Below are 9,824 nucleotides of genomic sequence, written 5' to 3' on the forward strand. Positions count from 1 at the left end.
TTAGCAACTTGGAAATCAAGTTAGCAACATAAGGTCCTCATTGAAAGCTTTAAGAAGAAGACTAATGATGGCCAAAGACTTTCAAGACCATCCTCATTATTAACTTAGAATTTTGGCTCTTTCTTCATAAAGGGTATTAGTGGACCATCCTATAAATAGCCCTTGTCCCCACATAGTCTTCCCGAGCCTTGATAGGGACTTGCTTGTGTGGCTTGTGTGCTTTGTTGTTTTGCAAGACATAGTCAAGAGTCAAGCACGAATTGATCGCGAAAAGAGGGAATGTATGTCTTGTACGCACGTTATAGTGTATGGACCAAGACTTGCTTGGCAAAGGTTCGATATTGAGGCGTATCAGATCCGAACTAAGTACGATTTTATTCAACGCTTGGCGTGTCGGATCAAGTCAGGGGCCCTAGACCATGGTCGACATATTAGTTGATTACGGTTTATTGTCCATGGATCACACTTGCACACACGCCTTCGGGCATTATTGTTTGCATGGCTACTAAAGAAAGATAAGAAATCGGTTGCTTGGTGCTTGTGACGCATGGATACACGAGAGACTAAAGCCATCTACGATGGATTTCGAGACGTTGCCCGATGGATTTCGGATGCCTGGTGAATTCCTGATGCCCGATGAATTTCGAAAGAACCAATGGATTTTGATTAAGAATAAATGAATCATGTGTGTTTGTTCTTACATGTATCGCTTGTATACCATGCTTGATGTTCTCTTGTTTGATGCGTGTGCCATGTATAGCACATAGGCAAGGTAAATGCATCTTTGCTATTGATTTGCCATCGACATCGGAGCGGTAAGGTTGGACTTGTGTCCGACAACGATCGTTTCCTCGTAACTTGAAATTAGAGGATTTACTTATTGAGTCTATGACTCATTCCCCGTTATTTTTCCTCAAACTTGTAGGATGGCGGCTCCTCTCATCTGCTTCGGAACTCCCATGGAAATGATAGTAGACGTAATCGACGTAATAGACGCAGCCGAGGGGAGAGCCTATCGTAAGGTCATCTCTCAAGTCATGGTCGATGAAGGCCTTGAGATCCGCACCAGTACGAAGCTTGGTATGAATGGACGAAGGATGGCGGACTGCTCGGATCCCTTCACGGGTTTCATGACCCCTTTGGTGGTGCTAATGGACCGGCACCTAAGAACGCCGCGAACGGAGCCTAGGCGACGAACATGACTTGGGAATGACCAAGCGTGTTTTGGGAAGGAACTTTTTAGATGACCCTTTTTAGAGAAAATCACGGTAGCAGGGCTGGGCATAACCCAATTGTGTTTGTTATAGCGGATATAAGTGTATGAATCGGCCCGTAAAATGAAGGGGCATGTAAAAAGGTTTGGCTTGTAAAATATATAATTTAAGGTTTGCTTATGATGCTTGTCTTAACCCCGTTGTTTGTTCTGGTTGTGATTGTCCCTAATTCATGTTTCCACTTACTCGTAAAGAAAGATAATAATGAACGGGACGTCGCAAAGTAAGCTGCGGGTCACGGTCTTGGCTGGGACGTGACAACTGGTGCCCGGGCCTTCGATCTATCATGCTTGGCCCAAGTCCACAGAGGTCGGGCTAGGAACCCCAGTGTTCATACTCCAGTCCTCGATAGCCATGCCCAAGTACTCAATTCCCGCACCCAATTCATAAGCGCCTGGGCTAGGTCCACTGAGGTCAGCCTTGATAGTCATGCTTCGATCCCTGTGCCTGGGTTTTTGGAGGCCATGCTTTGGTAACCAATCCCACACCCAAGTCTCTAGCATTTAGGCTTGAGACTCCAGTTTGATGCTCGGGCTCGATACCATCGAGGGCAGTCCCAAGTCCATAGAGGTCGCGCTCGGGACATTGCTGCCCATGCCCGAGTCCCCGATGGCCATGTTCGGGTGTCCGACTTTGCACCCAAGTAACATACACCCGAGACCTTAGTGCCCATGACTGGCTTTCCGATGGCGATGCCCGAGTACCATACTCTCACACCCAAGTCATTGGAGCTTGGGGTCGGGTCCACAAAGACGGGGTTCAAGACTTCGGTCCGGCACTTAGGCCTGAGTCAATAGAGGCTGGGCATGAGATCACGGTCCCCATGCTTGGGTCTCCAACTCAGGTACCAACTCCCATGCCCAAGTTCTTGGTGCTCGGGCCTAGGTCCACTGAGGCGAGGCTGGGTTTGGTTCCTTTGTGATGCCCAAGGCCTTGGTGTCCGTGCTAGAGTCCCTCGACAACTGTGCTCAAATATCGACCTCCCATGCCCAAGTCACAATTACCCAAGGCTTGGTACAAAGTGGTCGAGCCCAAGGCCCCAATGCTTGTGTCAAAGTCCTCAGCGGCCATGCTCAGGACCCCTGTGCCTGTGCTCTAGTTCCTGGCTGCCATGCTAGGATACCTGATTCTCGATCCCAAGTCACCAATTCTCAAGTTTGGTTCCTCAGCGGCCAAGCCCAGGTCCACAAAGGTCGGGCTCAGGTTCCTCGAGGCTAGGCACAATACCCCAGTACTCGAGCTCGAGTCCTCAGCGGCTGTTCCTGAGTATCCAACTCCTGCACCCAAGTCACCAGCATTGGGCCTGAGTCCATCAAGGTTGGGCTCGGGTCCCTAGTGCTTGTGCTCGGGTTCATAGTTGCTCGGCCAGAGAAACCTCGGCTCTTACAACCGAAAACCTAGCAGTTGGGTATCCCTTATACTACACGAATTGTCATATTATTTTAGAAAATGAAATCAAGTTTTTCTTTCCAAATGACAAAAAATAATTTCCAGTTCCTTTTTAGATTTCGGCGAAACACTAGAAAATAGTGTAATTATCCTGAAAAATGACTTATTAGAAAATATTTGTTGGAAATGTAAAATTTTGCAATTTTTATGTCTTTTGTCTCTTTCAGAGAAAATGGCTAGGGCTGCCAATGGCTCTAGCTCCATTAGGCGCATGTTAGTTTATGATTTTTTTTTTTTTTGGGTCTTGACTTTGGAGCTCCTCGTTTGGAAGCTAGATGGCGTTGTTTATGATTTCAGTTCACGTAGATAATAGATCGTTTACCTGAAATCCACCAATAAAAGGTTAGGAAACGATACCCTCAGATTTAGGGAAAATTCCGGTTAATTCTTGAAATGGGCTAATTTTCACAAAATACCCCCTCCACCTTGAAACTAGTCTCATACAACCCCTTGTACTCAATAATAGTGTATCAATTGGCCCCTAGACTCAGCGCCAGTGGAAAAACGGCCGGTGCGGAGCATGTGCCTCTCACGTGCATAATTTTGCATCCATATCAGGCTTACTTTTGACCTAAAATCATTGATTCATATGTGAAATTTAATTTGTCAAAAAGAGAGAAAATTGAAATGGGAAAGGATAAACCCTAGAGACAGTGAGAGCGGACCGAGTGGTGGTGGTGGCACCACCGTGCATCGGGGAGGGATTGGCGTCCCTTGCCGGGCTTTAGAGTAAATGGGCGGCAGTTGCCCCCAACGCAAATCAAGCCCGTGGGAATCGTTATGCGCCCAACAAATCCATCTCTAAGAATTCAACTCCGAGGCAAAATGTTAGCCAAATAACAATGATGATGAGCTGATGAAACAGAAAGCACAAACTAGCAGTACGTACTAGTTGCTTGAAGAGATCCTGCGAGGGCTTCCGCAACTCCACATTGGTCGGGGGAAAGACGGAGTTGGGCTTTTGAATGGAGGACAATGAAGTTGAGAGGAGGAGGTTTTTGGTGAGGGCTTTAAGATTGAGAAGTGAAGGGGATAAACTTGGGATTGAAGTGAACGGATGAGAGCATTCCCCATTGCAATGGAGGAGGTCTGTATTTGAGCACTCCCATAGCCATTTGGCCAGATTTTTGGTCATGACACGTGCAAATCAAATTGCAAGTTGGAACCACGGCAGCCACATTTCGTTTGCACAAACCCGTTGGGGATGCCGGACCGTCGCTGGTGCCTGGCGGCAGCACCCTCTCCGCTTCCTCTCTCTTCCACTCTCTATATCCAGGCTTTGTGGTTTTCGTTTTTAATTTTCTCTTTTTTTAATTGTTAATTACTTTCATGTATTGATCTTTTGCTTTAGTACAAAAATGTCCCCGTGATGAGTGCAAAGTTATGCACGTGAGAGGCACATGCTCACGGCCGGCTGCTTTCCTATCGGCAACCAACTTGGGAGGCCATTTATCAAGTGTATGAAGTTACTGGAGACAGGTTTTTAGTATAGGGAGTATTTTGGAAAGGTGACTCCTGTGTACACAAGCGGTGCCATGTCATTTTTATACAAGTCCACTCAGTGTCATATTCAGAAAACGCCTCAACCCCCTTTCTCTTCTTCACGACTCCAGTCTGCTCGCAAACGTCGTACGCGATGAAGACGCAGGCCTGGTTCACCCTGGTTTCGTCACTTACTTTAACTTAACTTAGGGAGACATAACTATAACATCTCAATCCTAGCTATAAACTTGATAATCCTATCTTTATGTCTTCAATGTTTTTTTTTTTTCACTTTATCTTCCTCTTCCTACCACCGTCACCGCCACCAATCGTCATTACTTTCGTAAATGTTGGCACCGCTGTTTCCATACCTATGGCTCTATTTCAATCACCGCCACTATTAAAGATTATTAGGGATTTTTCTATCTCTATGTGTCTGTGTGTACAGGCAGCCAACATCATGACGAAGTTCCAACCTAGCCACATTTATGTCACTACTTCGCCGTCGACCCCCTCAGTGACGTTTGGCCTCCTCTCTCTCAAAATCCTTAGGCTGCGGAAGTTAGGATGACAAACTATTCTACTCATTCTTTGGGGACCTCCTCCAGACCTGTTTAACGCGAATATGTTTGGATTAAATGTCAGATAAGAAATCTGAAAAAGGGATGGGATAAACCCAGATTAGATAAAACAAATTAAAACAATAAATAAACAAAACAAGAAGAACAAGCTGTTGGTTGCTCAACCATTTTAGCCAAAGCTTACAGACGCGTAGAAGCCAACCATGTTATCTTCCAATGGAGCGATGTGTGATTTGGGAGCAACAAATTTCTTGGGAACTTTCTAAATGATCAGACATCAAGAATACTCAAGGACGGGTCGCCAAAGGCCTAACTAGTCATGGCCACGGGCCGGTTTTGGCTTGGAACCGGCCCGGTCAAACTCGGGCCCGGACCAGCCCGTTGACAGGGCCCTACGGTTCGGAACCGGAACCGGCCCGTGGCCTACGGGCCCGGTTCCGGTTCCAATTTTTTTTTTATAATTTATATTGAATAATTCATTATTTCATATTTTTATAATTCATTATTTCATATTTTTATAATTCATTATTTTTTTATTTTATAATTTATTTTTTTAATTTTTAAATTACGAACCGGAACCGGCCGGTTCGGAACCGGAACTGCTAGGGGCGGTTCCGGTTCCGGTTCACACATGGCCACGAACCGAAACTGCCGGTTCCGAACCGTGGCCATGACTAGGCCTAACGAGCAAAAGCAATCATCGATGGAGTGATGCGAGGACATGTTAGTTCACAGCGACGACGAGATGTGACGTGAGAATCTAGGTGGAGGACAGACCTCTCGAGAGGCGAGGTGAAGATTGATGGAGAGGTTGGAGATATTTGGCATCGTCGACAACTCAAATCTCGATCACTTTGAGTGGCACAGAGACGACGCTGGTGGTTGCTTGATGTTCCCTCGCCTCCTCTCTTTGTCGAGGTTTCAGATCTACGGATCTATGCATGGCGACGTTGGTGGTCACCAGCTTTTATTACTGCCATTGTTGGGGGCGGCGGTAGCCGTATTCCCTAGATCTAGTGTTTTTCCTTTTCAGTTTTTTAATCGAATTGAATTTTGTAATTTTCAGTTTTTTAATTTGATTGAATTTTTTAATTCATTTTTCAATTTCTCCTAAAATTAGACCTGTCAAACAGGTGGGGTTGGTAAAAAATGGCCCAACTTAAGTTGACTCATATAACATGTTTTGACAAATTTTTATACAATGCAAATTTAATGACCCAAAACCGACCCGACTTATATTGCTAAATACTTTCATATTTAACTCAATTTAAGAAAACTCATACCCAGACTGAAGTGTAGGCGCGGAGTGAGCGAGCGCGAAGTTGAGTGAGGACCAGAGAGTAGAGGTGAACGGTTCCAGGGTTGATTCTGGTTCCGACAGAAACCAATAGGAATTTGGAATATATCCTATCGGAACCAGTTCCTCAGTTTTTTGAACCTGGAACTTAACTTGGATCCCGGAGCCTAACTTGTCAATTTGCTCCAAGGTCTACCCGGGAACTGGCCAAATTTTTTTTGTTTCATTTTTTTGTTTCATTTTTATTTAAGCAAAATTAAAGTGAATGTAACAACAAAAAAATCTCCATTTGTCAATAGTAATAATTCATGAAAGATGACCATGTAAAATAAAATAAATAATAAGAAGTTCAAAACACATAACATAAAAACGAAACAAATAAGTACCAATGAGGAAGGAACTCTTTAGTGGCATGCTCACCGTGATTGGACAAGAGCTATAGTTCCTAATGCGATAGTCATCCTATTGAGTGAAGGGTCAAGCTTCCCTTTCCTCAAGCCAGATGATGAAGACATCACCGTGATCGGTTTGTACTTTAGAAATGTATACTTGATAAAAAATATACTAACTATAGTCCCCATGTTATTCTCAAACAACCTAACTTTTTTGAACAATTTGTACCCTACATGCCAACTTCAAAAGAATTCAACTAGAGATGAGGATCTTCACTGCTAATAGAAAAAGGCAGTGGGTGTAGAGGTGAGCATGGTCTGGGTTAGGCCGGTTTTGCACCTAACCCTAGGCCCAACCTGTATGGTGTTGGTCCTCAATTTTTGGGACCGAGAACCAACCTTGTTGAGCCTAAGACTGTGGACCGGACCGACCCAGGACCAATCGATTATTTTTTTGTTTCATTTTTGTATTCCTTGAAAGTAAAAATATACTTTTCAAATTTCATATCCATCAACAAGGCAACATTGAGCAACCAAACTATGAACACCGGTATATATCAAACATAAATCTAAGATAAGATAACAATAAAAATCTTCATTTGCTAAGAGCAACAAACCATAAAAAACAAACACGTGAAAGTGAGGCCAAGGGGAGCGAAGAGGCTAGTGACGTGAGGCGAGCAATAGGGTTTCCCAGGCAAGCGAACAAAGCGAGGTGACAGGCAAGGAAGAGGAGGGTTTCTATTTTTTTGATCAAATTATGGCTGGGTGAACCAGTTAAGTGAACCACTTGAGGTTTACCCCAGTGGCCACCTTTCCTACTTGGGAATGGGGAGGTGAGGAGTTCGATTCCCTATCTTCTCAAAGGGGTTAGGGGTGGGGAGGTGTAGTTTCATATGTGGATTTCGACTCCTACGTCCTATAAGAGGCAAAGCAAAAGTCTAAGAGTGAATTGAGAGTTAGAGTAGGACAGACAAAAAAAAAAACCAGTTAAGTGGGTTTCTTTTGACTAAAGAAAAGTGGGTTTCTACTTTCTAATTTACAATTCTACGCGGCATAAACGAATTAGAAAGAGAAATAATAGAGGCACAATTGCTAAGGTAGGGTTTAAAATAAACAAAAATATATAATATATTATATGATATATAATAATTATATATAATATATATAGGGTTGGTCCGGTTGGACCAATCCTAAAGTCTCAAGATCGAGGATCAACCCGCATAGTGCAGGATCCAGGGGTTCCGGGACCAAGGACCGGCCCAGCCCCCCTGGGAAGAGAACCAGGACTAGTCGGATTGGGTCGGTCCAAGGTGGGTCCAGGGTTGACCCTGGACTGATGCTCACCCCTAAGTGGGTGAACGAAAATGTGAGAAACTAGTTATAGAGAGAAAGAAAATAATATAAAACGTTAAGTTAGTGGGCACTGGTTGTTATTAATATGTGGCAGAGCAAGAAGATGAGAGGCGAATGAGACTTGAGAGGTAGTGTTTGTTATTGTTAGCAAGAACAAAAAGAGAATTTAGGGTTAACTAATGTCCGGTTCATCAGTTCCTGGTTCGGTTTTTACCTAGGAACCGGGAGCCGAATTGTATAGTATCGATTTCACTTTTTTTGGAACCGGGAGTTGCGAAAACTTGGAACCGGATCAGCTCCTATAGCCAATTCGGTCGGGACCCTGGGCCCATACTCACCCCTTACGAGAGAGAGTGAAGAGAAAGTTATAGAGATAGATTGGGTTTAGGTGAGTTGTGAACTCATTTTGCATTTATATTATTTTGGATTTTACCATTCTAAACCTATTTATTGAATATAACTAACTCATATAATAATTTAGCTCATCAAATATGAGTTAAAAAATGAGTTTATGATCTGAAATGTACTAAATACTTGATAGGATTAAATATGTCCATATTTGGGGGATTTTCTATCCACTTTATTATATTAAAAAATCCTGACGATCAAACTAACCTTAAATCAACGTCAATTTGGGATTGCTTGAGGTCAATTTAGGGATTTTTGCATTTTGTAAATATATTCTCTTTATGTACGGTCGAAGTGGGGCCAATTATTAGAAATTCAAGAATTTTCCTTTCAAGTATACATCAAAAAGTTAGGAGGGCCGATGACGGGTTCACGGGATTCCATCAACCCACAGATTTTATATTTTATAAGAGACGCCGTGGAAAAGGAAAATCGGCAATAGTGTTCTGACAGATGCTAAATAAATGGATGGAGTACTGATTGAAATATAGTACAAAGGGACGATTGCAAAGACTCACCAAACAAGTTTTCAACATTATCCATTCTTATTGAAAACCGTTTGTTTTACAAATTAACATGTTTTTTCCAAGAAAATAACGAATTTTCATTTTTAGTTTTACTGAAATAAAAAGTAAAAATCTTTTTCACGAGCTGAAGATTTGAGTTTTTGAGAGAGAAGATTACCTTTCCTACGTGAGAAGCGCACATAATTTTGTGCCCCTGTTAACGTCATGTGCTATTTTTGCTATGGTTATTCCCTCTTCGATTGATGGTGGATCGGGACACTCTCCAGCTAGTTTGAAGCCTATAAATAACATCAACTCTTTTGTCGCTGGATGAATGAAAATTCGCAAAATGGTGGCTTGAAGAATTCAACTATAACAGCGCCAGTAGACAAATGCCGCCGGTAGTGGGAGAGTTAGGACGACAAGTGAGGTCTGATCGAGTACGAGAGAGCTTGTGAAGAGATTTTGAATGTTTGACTGGCACTGCACTGTATTGTATTATATAAAAGAGTATCATTATTGAAATTGGGAATTAATAAGTGCATGGCAATCATCAAAGATCCGCATTTAGCGCCTTTGCCTAATTTAAATAGAAAGTGACGCAGGAGGAGTAATTTTTGACCAGATATTTGGTGGGGGGCTGAACTTCTTCCCTTTACAGATTGCGGTCTGGGGAGGGAGGTGCTCCGCTCCAGATGGGGCGTCCAAATTCCACTCTTCTTCTGGTCATAGTCCTGCAAAATATGGATGGCGGACTTCCCAGCCTTTCCTTTCGTGGAACAGTGGGATGATCCGAAGAGGGTTTCAACGTTTGAACACAGAGGAGCGACTTCATAAGTTTGCTTTCTCCATTCAACAAATTCATACTCAAGAGTCAAGTGTCAATTATATCATGCGTCGTCCGAGAGAGCATCCCTCGTTTAACAGACTTGTTGAAATAACATGTTCTATTTCTATGCATCTGAGACATACGGTTAGGTAACAAGCGCACTTAAAGCACGTCCCTAATTAATGCTGTACGTGTTTGACCCAAAAAAAAAAAAATGCTATACGTGCCATGTGCCAGAGACAGATGACAC

This window comes from Syzygium oleosum, unplaced genomic scaffold, assembly GCF_021117445.2.
Source record: "Syzygium oleosum isolate NSW1041296 unplaced genomic scaffold, Sole_v2.1 Sole_v2.03, whole genome shotgun sequence".
Taxonomy (NCBI): Eukaryota; Viridiplantae; Streptophyta; class Magnoliopsida; order Myrtales; family Myrtaceae; genus Syzygium; species Syzygium oleosum.